Below are 26,359 nucleotides of genomic sequence, written 5' to 3'. Positions count from 1 at the left end.
AATCAAGTAGGGTCTGCAGTGACAAACTAGCAAAGAGCGACTGGGTAGGCTGTGAGGTCCTTATCTACCAACAGCTACTATCTTACTATGTGAACATGTAAAAAGTTGCCAGTCCCTCCCCTTTGAATGTTAATGCCTCAAATTTGTACAGTGCCTTTCCATCCAAACAGTATCCCAGAAAGCAGAAGCACTGTAGAAGTAGACATGCAGCCATTCCAGGAAAGGAGAGCTGCAGCAGAGTGAACCATCGTATCATAATATGAACCAGTTACGGGAACAGAGGAACAAATAGACCGAGCAACTCACCTAATGCCAGGTCGAGAATCGGTGGAAGAGATGCGCAGCAGTTCACTGCTTTATGTTGCCTTACTTTGTGAGAGAAAGCTGTCTTTTATCTGGTCCCAAATTATGCAGCATTTCCCCGTTCTTGTTTCTGACCTTTTCTTCCAGGACTTTCAGATGCCGGCAGGTATGTCAGTAGAGTCTCTGCTGTGGGAATCGGGGAACTGAGCTGTAAAGGAAAGAACTGCAGAGGTGTTTGAGTCTCTTGGAAACATCCAAAGCCTCTTGAAAAGCTCTAGGTCTTTTCACAAGCTTTTAGAGTTTTGTGAAACACTTTTGAGCTTTGAAATTGTAAAGCTGATGATTGTATATATAGATAGGTAGATTGCTTGATAAATGATATAAAATGATAAATTAAAATATTATATAATAGAGGCTAGAGACAATGGAAAGGAGCACAGATAGCTGGAGGAGCTCTTTTAATGTCTGAACATACATGTCTGCTTTCTTCATGTTCAGGTACATGGGGCAATATTAGCACATAGTTGCCAAACATCTAATTCACTGAATTCTACAAACAAGTTAAGTCTGAGTGACTGATCTTGCAAAAGTGTTTTTATTACTTAACCTTTATTTTTGTGCATTCAAGTGGACTAACATGGCAGCCAAAATAACCATCCAATAGGAGAGAATAAATCCGTTTAGCAGGAAGTGCACAGGAAACTCATAAGGGTTACACCGTCCACTATTACGTCACTTCATTACACCCTGGAATACTTTCAATTACTTCTTGCCCCTATCCCCTGCAGCCTTTTCCAGAGCTGTTTAAGAGGAGTATGTAATCGTTAATATCGTTACTGTGCATGGAAGTCTCATGTCCTCTAATACTGTAATTAAAACCAAAAGAAAAAAAAAAAAAGAGGCGGGATGAAAGGAGCAAGGACAGATATAAAGGCGCTTTGTTAGACGAGAATGCTTTATAGGGTGTGAAAGCGCTGGGGATCTCTGAGGCCAACCAAGCAGCAAAGACACAAATGTTAGCTCTCCCCTTCTCCCCCAGAGCTTGAGAAGGTCAAACAGAGGTGAAAATGAGGTTTGGCTTATTCCCCAGGGTAAGAAATGTTTACTTTATGTGTTTGAGGAAAGAAGGTTGGGGATCCAAAGAGAACACATCCTGATGGACGTATAGAGTTTACTTACTAGAATTTGCATCTGGCAGTCTCAACATTTTTAGTACATTAGCGAGTACATTCGTTATACAGACATTTCAGGAATAAACCTGGCTACGAATAGCTAATAAGCCTTAAGAGAAAAACTCCATAGTGCAGTACCAAAGATCTAAAGCAACAATAGTGTGTGTGTGTATGTGTGGTATATGTATCATTATTCTTCAGAACCATTCAAATTTAGGAATCTGAAGGTCAGCTCATAAACACAAGAGAGTCTCACTTAATATCAATCCCATGCATATACTAAGATGATCCTATTGTGGTTTTGTTCGCTGCCTCACCCATCACACGATACATGCTTTCTAAGATAAAAGGTACTGTATTGTAGGCAGTTTGGTGATTCACTTTCAGAAGTCAAGATGCTGTTACTTGGACCTTTAAGTCCTGATGGGTTTGAACGGTGATGGTGGGAATACAGATTTAAAAGCACATAGGAAGGGTAATTTTCATTAGTGTGCATGAATTAGAACATACACATATAAGTAGATGTGCCAAAAGTTATGCCTGTATTTTATAAATGGTATAGCGGAACCTGCACAGTTTATAAAATACCACATATTACTGCCCTGATAGTATGCATGCATGTTTCAGTGTGCACACCATTTTTTACAGCATGGAGCCGCATAGTTTATATGCATGTTTTACATGCATATAAACTATGCCCATATATTTTACATGTTAAAGAATTGTAACATATACATTTAACCCATAATTTATGCATGGAGGCAGGTGTTACAAAGTTTACTGATATATATCCATGTATCTCTTATGAAAATACTTGTGCATATATCCCAAAAAACAGTCTGCTGAGACCTATACCAGTTGACCCAGACCTTCACCTGTTCACCTAAACCCTCAACCAGTTCACCCACACCCTCCACCTCTTGTCCCAGACCCCCCCCCCACACCCCCAAGAAGTGCAAACAAAAGACATTTAATATCCACAACTTGATTAGCAAATGTAAAAGCATGCACCCATGTTTGATGATATATACGTGTACTCTAGTTTTAAAATATGTAGATGTGCGTGTACTTACAAACAACGATCCAGAATGCCCTTGAAATGCCCTCTTTCTCTGTGCATTCTTTTCAATGCAACAGTGTCAGTACACACGTACCCTTACCTTTTTTACATAAGAACATAAGATTTGCCATGCTAGGTCAGACCAAAGCCCAGTATCCTGTTTCCAACAGTGGCCAATCCAGATCACAAGTACATGGCAGGATCCCAAAGGATAGCCAGATTTCATGCTGCTTATCCCTCAGATAATGTTCTGTTTGGGAACGCTAGGAGAGCGATCCCATCTTGAGGGGATTGTGTGCCCTTGGGCCTCGGCACGACCCCAGAAGACTCCAGAGCAGCACCAGGGTAGGCGAAGCGTGTCCAAGCATGGGTGAAGACTGAAGGTCTGACCCTCTGCCGGACCTGCATGCTTCTGGAAGGCCAACAACGCAATGTTGATTACTGAACAGTCCTCCAACCGTTCCCAGCCCTTTCGGATCTGCTGCTGGGTATCAGCTAGAAGCAGCAGGCCGGACTAAGGACGAGAGTAGACGAAGGCCTTGTGACATAGAAGATTCTAGATGAGGTGAGGAGCTTGGAAGACTCTGGACGAGACGAGGAACTTGGAAGACTCTGGATGAGACAAGGAATTTGGAAGACTCAGACATTAGCACTGTCTCTCAGGGTGCCCTACACAGCCCACCGACACGGGTGGACCCAATGGGCTGGTCACAGACCGCCCTACACAACCTGGAGTGGCTGGTCATGGACCACGCAGAGAGCGGGACAAGTGTAGGAAGGGAATCCAGCCGAGACGAAACTCCAATGACGGGAACAGGAACCGACGAGACGGATTTACCCCAACAAAGTGTCATCTGGAGAACCAAAGGAGCTGGAGGGTCAAGAGGGCTCGGAAAAAGTGAAGGAGGAACGGAACCTCGGAACATCAGGAAGTGGAACATCAGGAAGCCACAGGAAACAACGAAGACTCAGGAAGCAATGAAGACTCAGGACATGGAGCTCCAACGAAGAACAAGGAACGAAGACCTGATGGAGCGCTGGAAGACAAGACTTCCAGGAGCGAAGAACTCCGATGCAAGGCAAGGCAGGAGTGCTGGAGAAGCCCTTTTATAGGACCAACAAGGAAGATGCCCAGGATGACGTCACCAGGTGGGGCCCAGGGCATATCCGGCCATGGGCCCTTTAAATCTAGTAAGGAGGCACGGCCACGTGCCTAGAGAAGCAAGCAGAAGCAGGGAGAGTCTGATGGCGGTGTCCCTGCCGCAAGGGACAGCTCAGGGGTGGCCCCAGGCTGCTAGCAAGGTCGGGGCAGGTGTTAGCGGCTCCCAGCCGCTGAAGGCAGGCTGACTCGTGGCTCCCTGCCGCGAGTGAAGGCCCCAAACGCGGCGGTCTGGGCCACGGGAGTGGGGCAACAGCGGTGGCCTCCTGGCCGTTGAAGAAGGGAAACAGCAGCGCTTCGGACCACAGAGGATGACGTCAGTGGCAGGCCCTGACTGCCGTGGAACGCAGCTTGATGTCGGCGGCCTCCAGCTGCATCGGGAAAGGCAGCGCAAAGTAAGTGAAGGCCTGCTCACGGGGGAACTCTGGGCAGGAATCATAACAGATAAGAGGTAGATTTCCCCAAGTTCACCTTAATAATGGTTTATGAACTTTTCTTCCAGAAACTTGTCTAAACCTTTTTTAAACCCAGCTATACTAACAGCTTTTACTACCTCCTCTGGCAATGAATTCCAGAGTTTAATTATTCTTTGAGTAAAAAATATTTTTTTCCTATTTGTCTTAAATGTATCAGCTAGTAACTTCATTGAATATCCCCTAGTCTTTGTTCTTTTTGAAAGCGAAACAACCATTTCACGTTTACTTGTTCCACTCTCATTATTTTATAGACCTCTATCATATCTTCCCTCAGCCGTCTCTTCTCCAAGCTGAAGAGCCCTAACTTCTTTAGCCTTTCTTCATAGAGGAATTATTCCATACCCTTTATCGTTTTGTCGCTCTTCTCTGTGTATTTTCTAATTCTGCTATATCTTTCTTTAGATGCGGTGACCAGAACTAAACACTATACTCAAGGTGTGCTCGCACAAAGGCTACACATGTGCAAATATACCGACTTTATGCATACAGCCCCCGAGTAAGTCCTTGAAAATTGAGGATAACTCTCTAAAGCTTGCAACAGATGTAGTAAGTTAGTCCAATAAAAGAGTTTTCACCTAGAGCTTGTTTTTAACTCTTAATTCCACATATCCAAGTAGAGTAACACAGCAACCACAATTCTTTGCTCAAAATTGACCACTAAAAAGCTTTAGCCGGTACTCTAACATGAACAGGATTCCATACACAAGATGTGAGTAAATGTGAAACTTGAGGAGTCAAATTTATTAAACTGGGCATTGGCTCCACTTAGGGAGCTCCTTGAAGCTTACATGAGATGTACACAAACTTCACTCCAGAAAATAGGAATCACATTATCTGTTTTAACCAGTATTTTTATTTTAGTTTTAAGTTGTTTTATGAGATGATTAGAGTTTTTCTTTTTCTTTTGTTTTTTAGGGGCTATTTTTACCTAAATTTATGAGGTTACCTCTGTTGTAATATTATGTAGTTTTTAGGCCTTATCATGTACTTTAGTTTTTAGGTGTAATGTGTTTTTGTCCTGTTGTGAACCATTACGATGGACCCCGAGTGACGGTATACAAAACTAAATAAATAAATAAATAAAAATATCAAAGATGAAATCAGGCTCGGGCAATATTTATTTATTTATGGCATCTTAAACCAAAGCAGCTTAGGAAGAGTGTTTTATAAATTTTAAGGAACATGGACAGTGAAACTGAGAATGTGATCCGTGGAAAAGGCAAATTCAGAGATGTACTTATTTATTTAATGTGATTTATATCTCGGCTTTCCTTATAGTATGTCCAATGCAAGGTAACTGCAAGTGTTTAACAGGTCAAGTTTCTACCTGAGCACAAATGTGTGTAAACCATCTATTTATGATATAATACAGACCAATGCAAGAGATTACGTGCATAGACTCATGTCACATGTAACAAGAGAAGGATTACACACATATTACTGTACAAATGCATTACCAATGTAGGAAGCATGTGTGAAATTACTTCATGCAATACAGTAACAAACCATTTCAGCTTGTTACTTGTGTGCAGGGTTACTGTCTGTCATGTAGAATAATGCAGTATTTCCCAACCCTCTCCTGGCAACACACCTAACCAGTTGGGTTTTCAGTATATCTGCAATGAATATGCAGGAGATAGATTTGCATGCATTGTAGACCCAGTATATGCAAATCTATTTCATCCTGAAAACCAGACTAGATAGGTGTGTGTCCAGGAGAGGGTTGGGAAACACAGGTTGTGTGCATACGCTGCGATAGCAGTGAATTAATTGAGACGATGGGAACTGAGACAGTTTATGTAAATCACTGTTTATGAAAAGCAGTGACTTTATATGTGTATCATATTGACATTTCACTGTAAAATATTGCTGGACAAAAATACTATATCAATATTATGATTACCTTATATTACCTAATGTTGCTGGAGGAGCCTTGGTTCGTCTTTAGAAGCATAGAAACATAGAAATGATGGCAGAAAAGGACCAAATGGTCTATCCAGTCTGCCCAGCAAGCCTATGGTAGTATCCGCTGTAGGTTACCCCCATGCTTATCAGTTTTCCAGATGTAAAAGTCGGAGCCCTCATTGGTTACTGTTCAATTCCAATTCCCCTTTTCCCCTGCGATTGAAGCAGAGAGCCATGATTGAATTGTATCAAGAGTATGAAGGCTTATTGGTTAAGGGTAGTAACCGCAGAGACAGCAAGTTACCCCCCCCCCCCATGCATTATTTTCTTCATTTCCATCCTCTGGCCTTTGGGGATCCACAGTATTTATCCCATACCCCTTTGAATTCTTTCACAGTTTTCATCTTCACCACCTCCTCCGGAAGGGCGTTCCAGGCCTCCACCACCCTCTCTGTGAAGAAATGTTTCCTGACGTTGTTTCTGAGTCGTCTTCCCTGGAGTTTCATTTTGTGACCCCTAGTTCTACTGATTTCTTTCCGACGGAAAATATTTGTCGATTGTGCATCACTAAAATCTTTCATATATCTGAAGGTCTTTATCATATCTCCCCTGCACCATAGAGGACATAACAGAAATCTCAGTTCCGTCTTGTGCTGTATGCAAATAGCAATACCATACATGAGGCAAAAAAAAAATGATTGGAATATTTGATTTACGGTCATCCCAAGTGGTGCACAATAAAAAGTAAAAATAAAGACAACAGTACACGTAATCAAAAGACAAACCTGAGTGAAAGCAAAACTCATTAATCAATCACTTTATTAAAGTCTATTAGCACTTTGGCAGATAAAGCCATGGTATTTTTCTGAAAGGTAATTCAATTCAGCTTTAATATTCAAAGGAAGCTTATTCCAGAGTTGAGGAACAGCATTGGAGCCCATTATGCCCTGCAGCTTAGTGTTTTTTTAACCTACCCTATGTGCTGGAACTGCAGTATAATGATGTGGCTTTCATGACTGGTTTACCAACACCGCAGGATCATTGTCTGAGGGCATTACTTTGGTGATGCAATAATTATCAGAATACCCAGGTTAGTGTATGGGGATGATATCACATACTCCAAATAAGCTACATCCTTTCATCCTTTAACACCTGTTAAAATTGAATTAGATCTAGGTTATGAGCAAAATAGATCGTTTAGTCTCTCTAAGTAGGATATGTGTCCGTTAACCAGAGATACAAATTGCTGGATGAGGTATCAAAATCAGTACAGCTCTTATACTCCAGAAGATCAGTTGCCCCCATCTGTACAAGTTGCATACACCAGAAGATGAACTGCCTCCATCCGTACAACTCGTATACATTAAGTGGGAAATTTTCAAAGCAATATCTGTGGGTAAAAAAGTGTTTTTCCTATTTAAATCAGCTGTCTAAAAAGACTGCCTATGCTCAGTACTAGGTCTAGGGGGCACTCTGTGAAAGTAACTGGTAGCAGATTTAAATCAAATTAGAGAGAGGATTTTTTTTCATTCAGCGCATAATTAAGCTGGGGAATTTGTTGCCAGAAGAGGTAGTCAAGGCATCTAGCATAGCTTGAAAGGGGTCTGGACAGTTTCCTGGAGGAAAAGTCCATAAACAATTAGACAGTATCTTTAAAACAAGTGCACGGGAGCCCACATATGCGCATACCCGTGTGCAAGTGCGCCTATGCAAAAATTAAAAATTGTGCATGCAAGTGTGCGCATATGAATTACAATATGCCTAACACACGTACGTATGCTCCTAATTTTAAGTGGTTACACGTGGGATTTAAAATCTCGTTGGCTCTGCCCTGGAATGCCCTTGACATACTCCAGCTCCACTCCTGTCTCCCATGTGTTAAGTTGCTCGTGCGTGCACATATACGCACATGATTGTGCTGTTTAAGAATATGAGTCATTTGCCCTTGGCCCAGATACTCGCACATATGGGCCTTTTAACGCGAGCAACTCTTTGGTTGGCAGGTAGAGTCAGGAGCATTCACTACTTATCCCTGGGAGTGAGCACCGAGGAATTTGATCTATTTATTGTCTTGTAACTGTTGGGTTGGCTGCTGTCAGAGACAGGATGTTAGACTTCAGAGGTCCTTTGGTCTGAGCTAGCATGGCACATTTTGTATCCTTATAGAAGGTATGCATAGACCTTGCGTTAGTACGGCAGTTTAAATGTTGCCTCCCAAGAGATTAGCTGCTCCATCTGTACAACTCGTGTGCGCCAGATGAGATGCCCCCTTACATATATAACCCATGTACACCAGGATATCAGCTGTGCCACCCATGCAACTCATCACATTGCCATATAACGCCTTTCCCCACTGGTCAGCATGACATGATTATTATAATTAGTTTATAAAAGCTTTTACGGATATGAAATAACTTTCAGTAGTTTATTTTTTGTGCCCGTTTAATGCTGTTTAGTGCCATTATCACTTGTGCTTTTAATGATTGCTTCTTTGGAGAGAATAAGCAATGCCTCCTACAGGGTGGGTACTATTCTCGGAGTCGCCAGGTGTTCCAGTGACACCCTTTCTTTCCCCTACTCCTTTTGTCACTCTCCCCCCACCCGATCTTTTTTTTTCGATAACCATCTCAAGAGTGTCAGACAGATTTCTGCCAAAACTGCTCATCGGTGCTGAAGGACTGTGCTGCATCTGTTGCGCGCTCCTTCTCATTAATTCCATCAAATGTAGCCGAAGAGTAATTGTGGAGCTGTCAGCTCATTAATTGCGAGATCAAACGGAAAGTTATTTGACAAAATGATCTCTGGAGGTGGAAAAATCCTAATTAGAAAGAAAGTAGGGAGAAAAATATAAAATCACTGAACTGTTTCAAATGGAAAACATGTTCTTCCAACAGTACAGGTGCTGGAAGAGCTGAACTGCTGTGCTCCACACTGGCTTGGAACTGGCCAATGGGCTGAAGGAGCAATCCTTCCAGCCCCAGAATTCACCCCTTACACTCCTTCACTAACTTCCGCTGCCAACACACACTCATGCTCTTTCTGCACAGGGAGTTTCCTGTTGACCTTACAGCTTGGGGTTACTGCAGCCCAGTCATGGGTGTTAATTCATGAGGGGTCATGCTAAAGGGAGGAGATTTTTTTGCTTTCTTGGAAGATACTGGCCTGAATGACAATGTATAGCGGCTTACATACCAAATCCTTCCCTCACACGCCCACTCCCTACTATCATGTGTTGAGCAAACCCAAATTATGAGGACCCAAATCTGTTGCAGAAATCCTTTTCTTAAACTGAAATGGGTGAGAGCTAGCTCAGAGAATCGGGCCCTGACCCAGGCTAAACTAATCTAATTGATAGATAAACTAAACTGGGACATGGAAAGGTCACATTATCTGTAAACGTGAAAGTGAATGAATTGTGAATGTGTTCCTTTTATGACTATAGATGCCTGTATTTGTTTAGAGCAAAAGAACATAAGATATGCCTTACTGGGTCAGACCAAGGGTCTATCAAGCCCAGTAGCCTGTGGCAATGAATTCCAGAGCTTAATTATCCATTGAGAGAAAAATAATTTTCTCCTAATTTGTTTAAAATGAGCTACTTGCTAACTTCATGGAGTGCCCCCGGTCCTTGTATTATCCGAAAGATTAAAAAAAAACAAAAAAAAAAAACAATTTACATTTACCTGTTCAAGTCCTTTAATGATTTTGTAGACCTCTATCATATCCCCAATCAGCTGTCCCTTCTCCAAGCTGAACAGCCCTAACCTCTCTAGCTTTTCCTCATAGGGCAGTCGTTCCATCCCCTTTATCATTTTGATCGCCCTTCTCTGTACCTTCTCCATCGCAACTATATCTTTTTTGAGATGTGGTGACCAGAACTGCACAGTATTCAAGGTGTGGTCTCACCATGGAGTGATACAGAGGCATTATGACATCCACCATTTTATTCGCCATTCCCATCATAATAATTCCTATCATTCTAATTGCTTTTTTGACCGCCACAGCACACTGAGCTGACGATTTCAATACATTATCCACTATGACGCCTAGAGCTCTTTCTTGGGTGGTAACTCCTAAGATAGAACCTAACATTGTCTAATTACAGAAAGGGTTATTTTTCCCTATATGATTCACCTTGCACTTGTCTACATTGAATTTCATCTGCCATTTGGAAGCCCAGTCTTCCAGTCTTACAAGGTCCTCCTGCAATTTATCACAATCCACTTGAGATTTAACTACTCTGCATAATTTTGTGTCATCTGCAAATGTAAGCACCTCACTCGGTGTGCTCCATGTGTATTTCCATGGGAGTGCATGTGTGCATTGGGAAAAGTGAAATATAGCTGCAGTTTTCAATGATGTGCCACCATTTCTCTTTGAAAAGGCCCTCATCAGTGTTGTTCTAGTCTTTCCTTTCATAAAATAATTTAACAAAGGGATCCTGGGAGCATGCAGTCCCTCTGCGTTTTGCACAAATATCTTGAGTGCCCTTATCAAGACAGAGTAGTACTTATTTCTGTATTCTCATGCCCAGCTTTAAATAGCTTCCTCACAGGCCGATACAATATAGTGCGCTCAGCCTAGCGCACAGCTTAAGGTGCGGTTGAATGAGTGTTTTGTACGTGCTAGAATAACTCCTGATACAGTAATGGGATTAGCGTGTCCAAAACGCACGCTGAAACAAGTGCCTGGAGCTGACGTTGTCATACTGCGAGTGAAAGGCTCAAACCCCCCCCCCCCCCCAAAAAAAAAAAAATCCTGCTGTGGGTAGTTGCTCCTACTTAGTATTGTTGCAACACTAAGATCCATTGTTTGCGGGGATTGAAATTTACAAAAAAAAGGAAGGCCTCAATGATAAAAAAAAAAAAAAAAAAATTAAACACGCACAATATACATGCTGCAGATGTGCATGCGAGTTATCTGCGGCACGATAAAACGGACGCTCATATTGAGTGCCATTTTCCTAACCCACGGATAGCCATGTCTCCAGGGCACCCGGTGCTTTGGAGTGCTAGCAATGCACAGTTTGTCCCTTGCACGGCCACTAATTTACAGACTGCATCAGACGCCCAGGGGGCTGTGGATGTGCACGCATTATAGAAAATGGGCGCTCAACTACGAGCGCCCATTTTACTGCCTGCTTTCATTGCATCAGCCATGAGGCTGGATGAAGTAGATCCCAACCTTGGCCCCAGGCTCTGCCTGAGTATAGGGAAGGCTATGAGGAAAAAAGTTAATAGGATGTAGCAAAGTTCACCTTGGTTTCGTACATCTCGATTCCCCCCCTCTTTCTTGCTTAATGTAAGACTTGACAGGGGTTAATTTATAAACTCCATTATGGAGTCACTAATCTGCTAATGGAAGGGGAACCCACTACACTAAGCTTTCATCTGCACATTAAGATGGCGAACACCACAGCATCTCATAAATATAGCTTTCTTCTTCCTCTGGCATCCTTCTCCCCCCCCCAACTCCAGTCCTAACCGGAAAGCAAAAGACCCAGATAAAAGAGATTGTTTGGTTGATGGGTCATCAGTTTACTATACGATGCTAAAACTTACCTGAGGGTTTGCAAAAGCGTGAAGACTCAATCGAGAGTGCTACCACCCAGCAAGCACTTTCAGCTGAACATGAAGCATGGCAAACGTCTGGCAGGGCCCACCTGGCCCCTGACTGTTTGCAAAGCTTAACTCAGATCTCCTCACCTTGACTTACAAGCCGTACAGTCTGAAAAGTGTTTAAGAGGCCATCAAAAATCTCCACCACCGCTGAAGCAAAACTGGAGAGAGCTCCGCGATGCCTTTTACTGGACCAACAGAAGAATTACTGAAAGGCGTTGCGCGTGAGCTGTGGCCACCACACTGGTTCCCTTCTCCCTAAAGTGGTCTTGAAAGCTTGGGCAGAGCAGCATCTTTGGGTAATTCTTAGTTTGGTCCATTTACTGAAAAATTGATGCCTATGGGAAGGAGCCGACTTGGCTTCCGAGCTCTCATTTCTCGAATCCTTTCCCACTTTAATTACTCTTTTAGTGATTCATCCTTTTTTTTTTTTTTTCAGGCTAATGAACGATACTGGAAGCCAGTTTACTGGAATTTAACTAGGAAGCAGAAACCTACAAATGGTTTTATGCAACCTGATCTGTATAGAAGGAGCAGTTTCTCCCGATTTTTTTTCTCATTGAAAAAAGTGGTGAAAATGATAGCTGATAACATCTGAATCTCTGGGCGTTCAACAAACAAACAAAAAAAACCCCAAGACAAAGCAAAGTAAATATGCTTTCTCTCTCAGCTCCTTCTCCCTCTCTCTTACTCTGTCCCCCTCCCCACCGCCATTGCCTCTTCTTCCCTCCCCCCACACCTCCATCCCTAGTCAAAAAAAAAACCCTCTTTTTGCAGCACGTAAATGAATAAAATTGTCTTTGCTTTTCATGACAAGCTGCTTATAGCAAGGTCAGATCTGTGTCCCATTTAGCTCTTGTGTCTCTTAGCAACCAACATTATTGTACTTCCCCCACCCCACCTCCCTTCTCTTCCCTCCCTCCCCCCCCCCCCCCCCCCAGCACACCCACTCACTCAGCTGGGGCGACTGGTGCTTTCTAGTCAATGCATAGTCAGTGCATTGACAGGGTGCTCTTAAACCTGAACCCAATTAAAAAAATGGGGTTACTCTGACACTGACCTCTACCTAGTCCATTTCATTAATGGGAACTTTTATCTCTTCCCTCCTCCACTCGACTCCTGGTGACACCAGCAGCATTACTTTTTATTTCTCGGCGCATATTTGCCTGGACGATGAAATTCAAAACACGGCATGTTTTCAATGCGAGCTGTTAGAGGCTTTGCCGGATTCCAGCTCCGACCGCAGGCATTGTAAATGTTAGCTCTGGAAAAACCTGAAAAAAGACATTTTCTTCTCTTCTCCCCTTTCAAAGCTTCGATGTAGTCGGTGCTGCCAGGCCATTCACCGCTTGTGCAGCCCTGAAGCATTAAACTGTAAAGCTCTTTGGGAAGCGGATTGGTGAAAGGCAACTCTATCAGTCCATGATTTTATTATAATGATCTCTCGGCAACCCAACACTCTGTTTGATAGGTTGAGCCAGCTGTGACCCAAGGCTCTGGCATGTGAGTGGGGTCAGATCCCATTATCCGTAACAGAGACATTCGCCAGGTTCTAGTAAAGGAAGCTGGAGAGCTATTATTTATCTTAAATTGCAGTCCATATAAAGCAGAGCCACCAGATGTCTACAGGTCATTAAGGACAGGCTGAACCAGTGCTGGGTTTACTTGTAGATCCAATTTCTCTAAAAAATAATAATAAAATAAAAATAAACCAGGACTGCAAAACCATAGATACAGTGGGGATGAGACCAAGACTGGCTCAGCCTCTCCCACATCTGGTCCCCTTAATTTAGGCAGCTCAAGAGTTTTACAGAATTAAGATAAAGCCAAATCTTCTCCTTTTTTCTTTTGTTCAGTAGTTTTCTCCTGCACCTGTGGGCTTCCAGCTTAATAGGAGCTAGCCATGAGGAACCACCAGGGTTTCCCCCCCCCCCCCTCTCATATTTTTAACCCTCTCCTGTACAGTGCAGCCATCAGAGCAACTACCCCCAGGTAGGGATCCATACTGATACACTCTGGGCCTGATTTTAAAAAGCATTTACTCGAGTAAAAACCAGGTTTACTGGAGTAAATTCACTTTACTTGAGTAAGTGGGTTTTTGAAAATTGCTACAATATATGCCATTGACTTGCCTATAGGATTTACTCACATAAGTGAACTTTGCTTGAGTAAATGGCTTTTGAAAATTGCTACAATAGTAGCTACATTTACGCATGTAACTCCTTTTGAAAATTACCCCCTCTGAGTGCAGCTGGTACGTTTCATGATTGTGCAATGGCTGTGACTGTGAGTGCTGACTCTGCAGTGTCTCCTGCTTTGGCTGACCCGAGGCAAAAATGCCAGGCCAGGAGTCGAATCCAGGTCTCCTACATAGCACTACCTTGAGCCATTGGGCTGATTTCCAGATTCTTTTTTTTTTTTTAATGGCAAAAAGTCGGTACCCCTCTAAGAAATTTTTCTGTCATATAATTCTGTGCGAACAGTTTTCAGTGTAGATGTCTTGAAAAAAAGAAAGTTTGGGTCTTTCATAGGACTGTGGCTTGTCCAGTCTCTTATTTACACTCCTATTCCTTACTTTCTCCCTTGCTAGAGATGAGAGGAGTATTTTTATATGAGGGCTATCATTCCGTACCATGCTCTCAAAGTGTGGGATGAATTATTTTGGAGTTAAATCTTTATCTGTAGGCTAATTCGTCCCCCCCTACCGGGGCTGGTTCCTTACTTTATCTGTGATCACCACCTAATAAGTGTCAGCTTTGCTCTAGGAGGGGGTAAGAGGACACAGATCAGATCATCCTATCTTTTCTGGATATCTTGAGCCCAAGCAGAAAGGGAAGAGATGTGATTATGCCATGACTAGAAGAGCTCTTATCTGACACTGTCTGTGAGCTGCACTGTCTGTGGGGCTCCCCTTGCTTAAGGGTTTCCTTCAGGATATGCTAAGGTGCTTCATTTTCACAAACTAATTTTGTGAGACGTAAGAAAGAACATGAAACTCCACTAAAATACTCTAAATGAATTTTTCAGGTTTTATTTTCTTTTTTGCAAGACACAGAGAGAAAAATGTTCATTTTTAGTTGCATTATAGATGAAGTCTGAAAGGAGTTTGGATCAGTTATATTCTCATGCCTCCTGCAGCTCTCTCTGGTGGTGACCTAGGGAAATGCAAAGTGAAGAATTGTCCTGACAGGTTTCCTGAACCAGCGGAGCCCTACACCCTGTCCTCTTATATGCCCCTCTTCCCCTCACCCTAAACATGTGTTAAACATGCCTTGCAGCCTTAGTCATCCTCCCTTTCCTACCTTCTTTCTTCCTCTTGCCCATTATAATCTTTTCTCCTCTTTCTCCTCGCCTCTTAACATGACTATAGCTTAGCACAATTCATATACATTGGTTTTCCCTTCATGCTACCAATGTCTTACGTAAATATAAACGTAAAATGTCCTATGTAAATATAAATGGTTTGCATTATATTTTCAGTTATGCTAGACCTCCCTACCTCTTTGTTCTTGTAATCCACTACTATATAATCACAATGTTTATTGTAAACATATTTCTGTTTATGCGTTACCTTATATTCACAATGTTCCTTGTAACTCTATATGTTATAATCTCAATGTTCCATGTAAACCGATACGATGTGCAAACGGTTATCGGTATATAAAAACCACTAAATAAATAAATAAATAAATAAATAAATATTACATCTCCCTGGATGAGCATGGAACATCTAAGCAGATCATCTTACCCAATGCCTTTATGTCCTGCAAGAACTCATTCATCCTCTTGTTATATAGGGCGGTCCCAGCAAGTGCAAGACCAGCGACCATCCTGGCACACACGCCAAGACCAAAGCGCACATGGATATGCAGTAACAGCAGCACCATGTAGTAATTTGTTCACATCAAACATATGCGCTCTTTCATTTTATTTTGACATTCAGCCTTCCAGCTCTGGTTGGCCTACTGGGAAAGGGGTGACAGAGAAAGGGGAACTAGAAGAAGAAAGGGGGAGCCAGCAGTACTTTAAAAAGACATTGCTTTAATATTAAAAGAGTAAGATCATGCCACATCCAGATGCAGAAAATAGATGGTGGGATGGGCTGCTTGGCAGAGCCCAAAACAAAAAGAAAGAGGCTGGTTTGCAATTACTCTTGCTAATGGATTTTAAGCTGTAAAAACGCCACCTGGAATGACTGGAGATGTGCAGTGGATATTTACTTGGTACCATAGTTAAAACCCAGCAAATGCCGTGGAAGTTAATGACTGCTACATTAGGGTGCTCTGGAGAATTAATGCTTTTATATAGTTTTATTTTTTTTTCCCTGCCTTACCTGCCTTCTTCTCTCCCCTCTTCCCCCCCACCTCTATAAACAATTATTCATGCAATCACCAGAACAAAAGGAAACGAGAAGACACTTCTCGCAAAACATAGCGGCTCAGATATCTCCATGGGGCTGGTCCATTTCCAGAAGGTTTATCAGAGGCATGAACCCTTGGGTCCTTCTGTTCCTTTTCTGGTGATCACTGCAGTATGAGGCTGCTTATTCTTACCAAAAACTGTGCTCTAACCTTCCAAACTTTCTGCCTGGGGGTTGGGGGGATACTGCCTGGAAGAGAGAGAGGCTGCTGCTGTCCCAACCTTTTCTTTGGGGCACTTCAATGTCTTGGTGACTAAATGATTGTCTCTGCTACAGAGCTGGCCAGTTCCTTGAGGGGGGGGGGGGGAAAGAGATTTTAGTCTGGTCCTGTCTTTTGGATCCCTCACCCTCGCTGTCCCAATACGTTTTGGTAGTTGATTTTAAGCATAATTAGATAAACAGGACTAGAAATCCCACACAGCAATAAGGGAGCTTTTGTTAGTCCCCTGCCCCCCAATCACCAGCGCTAAATGCCTGAATGATGGGTGAGGTCGAGCACCTTCTCAGCTCTCTGTCCAGAATTGCAATTGTCTGTATTTGGATGGAGGCTGGGACTAGGACTCAGGGTACCAAGGGCTCTAATCCCAGCTAGTGCTTTAAATTTGTCACATTATCTCCCTGGACCACCCTCCACAGCTCCAGCTGTGATCAAATTTGCAGATGACACAAAATTATGCAGAGTAGTTAAATCTCAAGAGGATTGTGATAAATTGCAGGAGGACCTTGTGAGACTGGAAGATTGGGCGTCCAAATGGCAGATGAAATTTAATGTAGACAAGTGCAAAGTGATGCATATAGGGGAAAAATAACCCTTGCTGTAGATACACAATGTTAGGTTCTGTCTTAGGCGTTACCACCCAGGAAAGAGATCTAGGCGTCATAGTGTGCTGTGGCAATCATTGAAATCGTCGGCTCAGTGTGCTGTGGCAATCAAAAAATTAAACAATATTAGGAATTATTTGGAAGGGTATGGCAAATAAAATGGAAAATGTCATAATGCCTCTGTATCGCTCCATGGTGAGACAGCACCTTGAATAATGTGTGCAATTCTGGTCACCGCATCTCAAAAAGGATATAGCTTCACTGGAGAAAGTGCAGAGAAGAGCGACCAAAATGATAAAGGGGATGAAACAGCTCCCCTATGAGGAAAGACTAAAGAGGTTAGGGCTGTTCAGCTTGGAGAAGAGACGGCTGAGGGGGATATGATAGAAGTCTACAAAATCATGAAAGGACTTGAACAAGTTAATGTAAATCGGTTATTTACACTCTCAGATAATAGAAGGAACAGGGGCCACTCCATGAAATTTGCAAGTAGCTCATTTTAAACAAATTAAAGAAACTTATTTTTCACTCAGCGCATAGTTAAGCTCTGGAATTCATTGCCAGAGAATGTGGTTACAGCAGTTAGTGTAACTTGGTTTTAAAAAGGTTTTGATAAGTTCCTGATTCAACGGCAGGGGAGAAGAAAAGAGGGTTCGCACTCACAAAGCGGGGAGTAGCTGGCTTGTTACGGCAGTTACTACCCCAAACCAAATGGGCCTGATACTTCACTTTCAATGCATATACAGCATAGTTCTCTGATTCAACGGCAGGGGAGAAGAAAAGAGGGTTCGCACTCACAAAGCGGGGAGTAGCTGGCTTGTTACGGCGGTTACTACCCCAAACCAAATGGGCCTGATACTTCACTTTCGATGCACATCCAGCATGGCTCTCTGCTTCAACGGCATGGGAGAAGACTTATACGTCACGCATATCCAGCATAGCTCCCTGCTTCAACGGCAGGGGAGAAGAAAAACAACCAATAAGGGCTAATAACATAGTCTGGGTAAAACAAATGGGCATGGGTGCAGCTTGCTTGTTGCGGCGGCTACTGCCCCAAACTAATCGGGCTGGATATTTCACTTGGATGCAGCTCCATCACTGCTCTCTACATTAAGGGTGGGGATGGAAGGGAAATAGAACCAAGAGCTAAGAGAAACAGATAAGTATGAGAGAAAGTGTGTGTGGGGCTTGCTGGGCAGACTGGATGGGCCATTTGGTCTTCTTCTGCCGTCATTTCTATGTTTCTATATATGTTTCTATGTTTCCTAGAGGAAAAATCCATAAACTGTTATTACAGTAATTAATAAGCAATAGTAGTTTGTGATTTATCTAATGTTTGGGTACTTGCCAGGTACTTGGATTGGCCACTGTTGGAAACAGGATACTGGGCATGATGGACCCTTGTTCTGACCCAGTATGGCAATTTCTTATGTAGTAATCAGCATTGTGCTGTATAATAAAAAAAACCAAATCTGGCCAGCATGTCAGTAGACAATTTAGATGAAAAAATATGTGTCAGGGTGTTAACTACTAAACCTACAATGAAATAACATCCCATTATTCCATTTGTTCTTTGAGTGAGACTGTTAAGCTTTTGGGGGCAGGGATTCATCATACCTGTATGGTTATATAGGGGGGTAAATTTCAAAGCCATTTACCCACACAAATGGCTGTTACAAAACTGTCTGAGACTGTTTACATAAAGGTAAACATATAACCTGGTTTCACATGGACTTCTACACAGCCTGGACAGAGGAGTTTTGGGTGGTGGAATTTGCACTCACATGCATAATTTTTTATTTTACAAAGCGTTTGCCTAAGTGACCATGCACAGGTTCAACCCTTCAGAAAGGAGTAACTTTACGCGAGGGGATCTCTGTGCATCCTGTAAGCTTGCTTTGAAAATCTTCCATGAAGTTCATGCAGACTTTACCGCTGTGCGGGGAGTTATGAAATCATGCTCCTTGTGTACAGCAGCCCATACCAGTTCACTCAGGTCAGCTGAAAGAGTTCCCCCTATTGCTTTCATACAATTGTAGTTCTTGCATTTTTTTCTGCATTTCCAGGGATGCATTGGGGTAAATTCAAGGCTGGATCCACCTCTTTGGGGTTGATTACGTGATTTCTACATATTATTTCTATTCTTAGGGAGAGGGCAATTGTTCAAGTGATTTTTGCAGGTAAAAAGTGTTTTCCCTGTGTCAACTGGTTGTCTCAGAGTGGCTAACAGTCTGTGAGTTGTAGAACATCAGGAAAGGAAAAAATGCAGAGGTTGTATAGTTACTAAGTAGGAAACTTAACCAGGTAAGTCTGATGGGAAAGAACATTGTCCTAAAGGTACACTTAGGCAGGTATATTCAGCATAACGCTCATCTGGGTATGTTCCGCTGGAGGTCTTGGTAGAGTTACCTGGGTAATGTTAGCCAGGCATTTTGAGCAACACCTACCTGGGTATGTTCTGCTGGCAGTTTTGGTAGAATTACCCAAGTAACATTAGCTGGGTGTATTTAGTGCAATGCTTACCTGGGCATGTTCCACTGGAGGTCTTAGTAGAGTTACCTGGGCAATGTTAGCCGCGTGTATTCAGCAATGCTTATCTGGGTATGTTCCTCTGGAGGTCTTGGAAGAGTTAATCTTGGTAGAGTTACCTAGGTCATTTTAGCTGGGTGTATTTAGCAACACTTACCTGGTATGTTCTGCTGGAAGTCTTGGTAGAGTTACCTGGGTCATGTTAGCCAGGTGTATTCAGCAGTGCTTACCTGGGTATGCTCCACTGGAGGTCTTGCTGGGGTTACCTAGGTAATGTTAGCTGGGTGTATTCAGTGCAGTGCTTACCTGGGTATGTTCCACTGGAGGTCTTAGTAGAGTTGCTGTTGGTAGAGTTACTTGGGTAATGTTTGCCGGATGTAATCAGCTATGCTTACCTGGGTTTGTTCCGCTGGAACTCTTGGTAGAGTTACATGGGTAATGTTAGCAGGGTGTATTCAGAGCAGTGCTTACCTGGATATGTTCCACTGGAGGTCTTGGTAGAGTTACTTGGGTAATAGTAGCCAGGTGTAATTAGAAATACTTATCTGGGTATGTTCTGCTGAAGTCTTGATAGAGTTACCTGAGTAATAGTAGCCAGGTGTATTCAGCAACACTTTCTTGGGTATGTTCCACTGGAGGTCTTGGTAGAGTTACTTGGGTAATAGTAGCCAGGTGTAATTAGAAATACTTATCTGGGTATGTTCTGCTGAAGTCTTGATAGTTACCTGGGTAACATTTGCCAGGTGTATTCAGCAATGTTTACAAAGGTATGTTCCGCTGGAAGTCTTGGTGGAGTTACCTGGGTTACGTTAGCCTGGTGTATTCAGCAAAGCTTGCCTGGGTATGTTCTGCTGGAGGTCTTGGCAGAGTTACCTGGGTAACATTAGCCAGGTGTATTCAGCAAAGCTTACCTGGGTATGTTCCACTGGAAGTCTAGGTAGAGTTACATGGGTAATGTTAGCTTTATGTATTCAGCAATGCTTACTCAGGTATGTTCCGCTTGAGGTCTTGGTAGAGTTATCTGAGTAATATTAGCTGGGTGTATACAGCAGTACTTATCTGGGTATGTTCCACTGCAGGTCTTGGTAGAGTTATCTGGGTAATATTAGCCAGGTGTATTCAGCAACGCTTACCTGTGTTTGTTCCGTTGGAAGTCTTGGTAGAATTACATGGGCAATGTTAGCCGGGTGTATTCAGCAATGCTTACCTGGGTATGTTCTGCTGCAGTTCTTGGGTGAATTCAGCAACGCTTACTTGGGTATGTTGCACTGGGAGGTCTTGGTAGAGTTATCTGGGTAATATTAGCCAGGTGTATTCAGCTGTGCTTATTTAGGTATGTTCTGGAGGAAGTCTTGGTAGAGTTACCTGGGTAACGTTAGCAGGGTGAATTCAGCAATGTTTATCTGGGTATGTTCCATTGCAGGTCTTGGTAGAGTTACCTGGGTAATGTTAGCTGGGTGTATTCAGCAACGCTTACCAGGGTATATTCCGCTGGAGGTCTTGGTAGAGTTACCTGGATAATATTCGCCAGGTGTATTCAGCAACGCTTACCTGGGAATGTTGCACTGGAAGACTTGGTAGAGATAATGGGTAATGTTAGCTTTGTGTATTCAGCAATGCTTACCCGGGTATGTTCCGCTGGAGGCCTTGATAGAGTTATCTGGGTAATATTAGCTGGGTGTATTCAGCAACACTTATCTGGGTATGTTCCACTGGAGGTCCTGGTAGAATTACCTGAGTAATGATAGCCAGGTGTATTCAGCAACACTTATCTGGGTATGTTCCACTGGAGGTCCTGGTAGAATTACCTGAGTAATGTTAGCCAGGTGTATTCAGCAACACTTATCTGGGTTTGTTCCACTGGAGGTCCTGGTAGAATTACCTGAGTAATGTTAGCCAGGTGTATTCAGCAACACTTATCTGGGTTTGTTCCACTGGAGGTCCTGGTAGAATTACCTGAGTAATGTTAGCCAGGTGTATTCAGCAACGCTTCTCTGGGTTTGTTCCACTGGAGGTCCTGGTAGAATTACCTGAGTAATGTTAGCCAGGTGTATTCAGCAACACTTATCTGGGTTTGTTCCACTGGAGGTCCTGGTAGAATTACCTGGGTAATGTTAGCCAGGTGTATTCAGCAACACTTATCTGGGTTTGTTCCACTGGAGGTCCTGGTAGAATTACCTGGGTAATGTTAGCCAGGTGTATTCAGCAACACTTATCTGGGTTTGTTCCACTGGAGGTCTTGGTAGAGTTATCTGGGTAATATTAGCCAGGTGTATTCAGCAACGCTTACCTGTGTTTGTTCTGTTGGAAGTCTTGGTAGAATTACATGGGCAATGTTAGCCGGGTGTATTCAGCAATGCTTACCTGGGTATGTTCTGCTGCAGTTCTTGGGTGAATTCAGCAACGCTTACTTGGGTATGTTCCACTGGGAGGTCTTGGTAGAGTTATCTGGGTAATGTTAGCTGGGTGTATTCAGCAACGCTTACCAGGGTATATTCCGCTGGAGGTCTTGGTAGAGTTACCTGGATAATATTCGCCAGGTGTATTCAGCAACGCTTACCTGGGAATGTTGCACTGGAAGACTTGGTAGAGATAATGGGTAATGTTAGCTTTGTGTATTCAGCAATGCTTACCCAGGTATGTTCCGCTGGAGGCCTTGATAGAGTTATCTGGGTAATATTAGCTGGGTGTATTCAGTAACACTTATCTGGGTATGTTCCACTGGAGGTCCTGGTAGAATTACCTGAGTAATAAGCCAGGTGTATTCAGCAACACTTATCTGGGTTTGTTCCACTGGAGGTCCTGGTAGAATTACCTGAGTAATGTTAGCCAGGTGTATTCAGCAACACTTATCTGGGTTTGTTCCACTGGAGGTCCTGGTAGAATTACCTGGGAAATGTTAGCCAGGTGTATTCAGCAATGCTTATCTGGGAATGTTCCATTGCAGGTCTTGGTAGAGTTACATGGGTAATGTTAGCTGGGTATATTCCGCAATGCTTACCTGGGTATGTTGCGCTGCAGGTCTCGGTAGAGTTACCTGGGTAATATTAGCTGGATGTATCCAGCAACGCTCATCTGGGTATGTTCCGCTGCAGGTCTCGATAGAGTTACATGGGTAATGTTAGGCAGGTATATTCAGCATAACGCTCATCTGGGTATGTTCCTCTGCAGGTCTCGGTAGAGTTACATGGGTAATGTTAGCCAGGTGTATTCAGCAACGCTTACCTGGGTATGTTTCGCTGGAGGTCTTGGTAGAGTTCCCTGGATATTCTTAGTTGGGTGTATTCAGCAACGCTTACCTGGGTATGTTCCACTGCAGGTCATGGTAGAGTTATTCAGGTAACTTTCTCACTCACTGGCCCACAGGATATGGACCTCTTAGTTCTTTTCTTATATCTTCATTCCTCAGGTTTTCAGTCTTTGCTGCTTGAATTCTGCAAATCTCTTTTTTATACATCACCCATGTTTGGGATTCATAGAAGACTGCTAGCATTCTAAGCTTTGAGTTCTCTTTTTGAATAGAAAGGTGAGAGAGAAACCAAAATAGGAGTTGAAATAAATATCTTTATAGGGGATGCTTTTCAAGCTGGGATTTGCACCAGTTCTCAAAACCAAATACGCCCCTGCAGCGTTTTTTTCTTTAGGGAGAATTGCTGGAAAATGTGCAGAGATTTGAAAATGCCATCTCCATTCCCTAAACACGCCCCCGGGAGTGCCTCCCCCTCCCTGCATTGAGGGAGGGCACGTTTCAGAAAGCCGATGAATGCGGGTAAAATGCTTTTTCAAATTGTGCTTCCCAAATTGAAGTTGTCTTGCTCATCTAATTTTCTCCCTTGACTGTTCTATGGGCAGTACCACACATGTATTTCTTATACCGGTGTCATTGCTAAATGTAATGCCACAACCAAGATAATTGTAATGCCGGTCTTGTTCAAGAACATTGTTGTCAAGGGCAGTCTTAGTGCTAATAGGCCATGTCTCTTTAAAGATCATTGTCCTTGTTTTCCTTAAATTCATTTTAGAAGTTAATTTTCCATTGTATGTAATATAAATTGGTCATTGGCAAAAAATATCGCATTTATAAATGTTCTGCAATGAAATGGAATTTCAAGGGCAGCTGAATTCTTACGTTCTCTCAGGAGACCATGAGTATAGGTATTAATCAGTGCCAGCAGGAAGCAGTGTTCTTTTCGTCATTTCACTTGGTTTGGTAAGTTTCTTTTGATAATCAATAGATATTTCTTGTATAAACTTTGGATCACATTTGTTAAGTGACGAGGGTATCCTCTCCAAGATTTGTCACAATTTTTCACAGTCCATCCTGTCAAATGCTTTTTTGAAATTATAAAGCCAAATGCATTTCCAGATTAAAATCTCTATTTTTCTATTGTTTGATTGTGAAAACATTGTCATACGTGAGTGTCTTCGGCTGAAGCAGTTTTGTCCTTTTAATAATGGAACACTGGAGATTGCTGGAAGTCTTTTCTCTAAGATCTTGCTCGACACTTTGCAACCTATATTTAGGAAGCTAATGTTTCTATAGTTTCCGCAGCAAGCTTGATTTCTCTTTTTTACATAAAGAGATTACTCTAGCAATCCTCCATTCCACTGGGATTTTATATCACTTCTAACAGAGACTGTGCAAATGCCGTCATCTTTGTTTGAGATTAATTCTGTATTTCCAAAGTTCCAGAATTATCTTGTCTAGCCCAGAGGCCTTTCTATTTATACTTTTTAGTAGTGCTTCTTTTATATTCAGTAAATCCACATCTGCATCACATACATTTCCATTTGGAGCATTTGGTATATATTGTGGATGACACCAAAACAAAAGACTTGTGTGTGCAGGTCCACTTTGAAAACTGGTGTAACTTGACGCCTGTATTTTATGTGCAGTGGTGCAAAAGTACCCCCTGGTAGTGTTCTGTCCGTGGATCCTCTTGTAGTGCATTGATCTTTTTCCGAACTTTTTAGGTGTTTCAATATTTTTGATGCCATGTTCTGTCTGTCGTGGGTATCATCTTCTATATTATTTAGAAATCTATCCCAAGATTCATGCCTTTTGTACTACATTCTTTGTATATTCTTTGTCTTTTCAATTTATATTTCTTTAGCTTCATTTGTCTGCTTCGGTACAGAATTTTTATATGCTACTTGTTTTGTTTTATAATTTTTGGAAATTCATTGTTGCAGATTTTTAAACCTTTCGTACGTGCACATTTTTTTCTGCTCTTAACAATTCAGAAAATGTCATATTTATTGTTCCCTTTATAATTTCCCACTCTTCATCTCATTAAAGGTGGTCTGTTCTAAATGTTGTTTTACTTTTTTTTTTTCAGTCTCTTAATGTTTTCTAATTGCAATAAATATACTTTATAAATTTGTGTTTAGCTTTTTTTTTTCCCATTTTGTCAGTGCTCCTTTTCTTCAAACCACAAGATAATCCAAATAGGTGTTACTGTCTCTAAAGACCACTATCTGTAATGTGGAGGGACAATAATATAGTCAATGAGTAATCTTAACCCTTTCACACATCAAGTAAACGTATGTATAGCTTTCTTCTTGATAATAGTAAGATTGTTAATTGCTGCAAATTCCCTTCATTCTCCTGAGTTGGGAGCCCTGTCAGTGCTGAAAAAAAGCACAATGGTTTTTTCTTTCTTTTTGTATTTTAGGGGCAATTTTAAGACTGTGCAGACTTTAGATCAGTTTGCAAAAGGAAAAGTTTGCTTTGAAAACTGAATCGGAAAAAGTACGCACACTGACCTGCACCTTCTATTTATGCAAGTACTTTTTCCAGAGGAATTTACCTGTGTACTTTTTAAAAGGAAAAAGTGTGTGTGTAAATCTTGCCCCAGCCCTGGAGCAGCTCTCCCAATATGCACCTAAGTTTGCACGCACAATTCACGTATGCGCAGAAATGTATGCGTGAACTTGGCTGGGAATTTTCAAAGCACTTGAAAGTAGCCCTCCACGGGGATAATTTTAGAACAGCTCGCATATGCGCCCGTTACCAGTTTTCAGTGCGAACCTGCATATGTAAATTCACAGTGACATTATCCCAGCAAAATTGTGCGCACACGATTACGCCTGCCATTTGGTGCATGGAATTTTGCCAAGAGAATTTACCCACTTAACTTTTTAAAATCAAAAAGCCTGCACCTGAGTCCCAGACTCCATCCTGGAACGCCTCTCCCATATGTGCATATCAGTCGCACGGTGTACTAAGGGACATTTCTGAAGGCCACGTTGGGAATAATTTTATCTCTAAGAATCTGTGATTCAAGACACGAGACCTGCTGCTAACTGAGTATTTCAGACTCTCGCACGTGCCTGTGTTAGATGAGGAGGGGGAGAAAGGCTGAGAGCAAGATATGAGGGAATCACAGAGAACATCCTAGTGTGGCCCCCGCCAATGGATTCTAGATGTACAGACATTCCTGGTACAACGTGGAGGTTATTTAATATGCAGCTGCTGCTCCAGGAAAATCCTTCTCTACAAGGTGCTGTTTGCTTCCGCCAGTCAGTCAGGCCCTACCATGGGACAGCTGTTCCCTTTTTTTTTTTTTTTTTAGCAGTATCCACAGCAGGGACACATATCCATGAATGATCTGGCTCCAGTCATCCTGAAGACCAGTGGGGGAAACAAAAATACATTCAGCATGACGAGGCTCGGGCAAAGAAAGGGCAAGAGAAATATTTCAACAGTCATGTTTATTCATAACAGTAATAATAATAATTATTATAATACCGATCCACCCCGAAAAAATGATTTCCTTTTTTTTATTTCCATAATTCCACAATTCACATCAAAATTATCTTACAAACATACAAAATCCCTTCAAAACCAAAAAAAAAAAAAGAAAAAAAATAACACATTGACATTCAGGAAAAA

General features: G+C 42.3%; 1 protein-coding gene across 6 annotated transcripts in view; it reads left to right on the top strand.

The window, feature by feature from the left end:
• The window catches only part of BOLA1 (bolA family member 1), a 315,604-nt gene that overhangs the window by 203,931 nt on the left and 85,314 nt on the right, over positions 1 to 26,359 (top strand). The gene's annotated exons all lie outside the window — the stretch shown is intronic.

The sequence above is a fragment of the Rhinatrema bivittatum genome, chromosome 16 (genome assembly GCF_901001135.1).
Source record: "Rhinatrema bivittatum chromosome 16, aRhiBiv1.1, whole genome shotgun sequence".
In the NCBI taxonomy this organism is placed as follows: Eukaryota; Metazoa; Chordata; class Amphibia; order Gymnophiona; family Rhinatrematidae; genus Rhinatrema; species Rhinatrema bivittatum.
The sequence above is the reverse complement of the archived record's forward strand: the minus strand, read 5'-3'. Positions and strand labels throughout refer to the sequence as shown.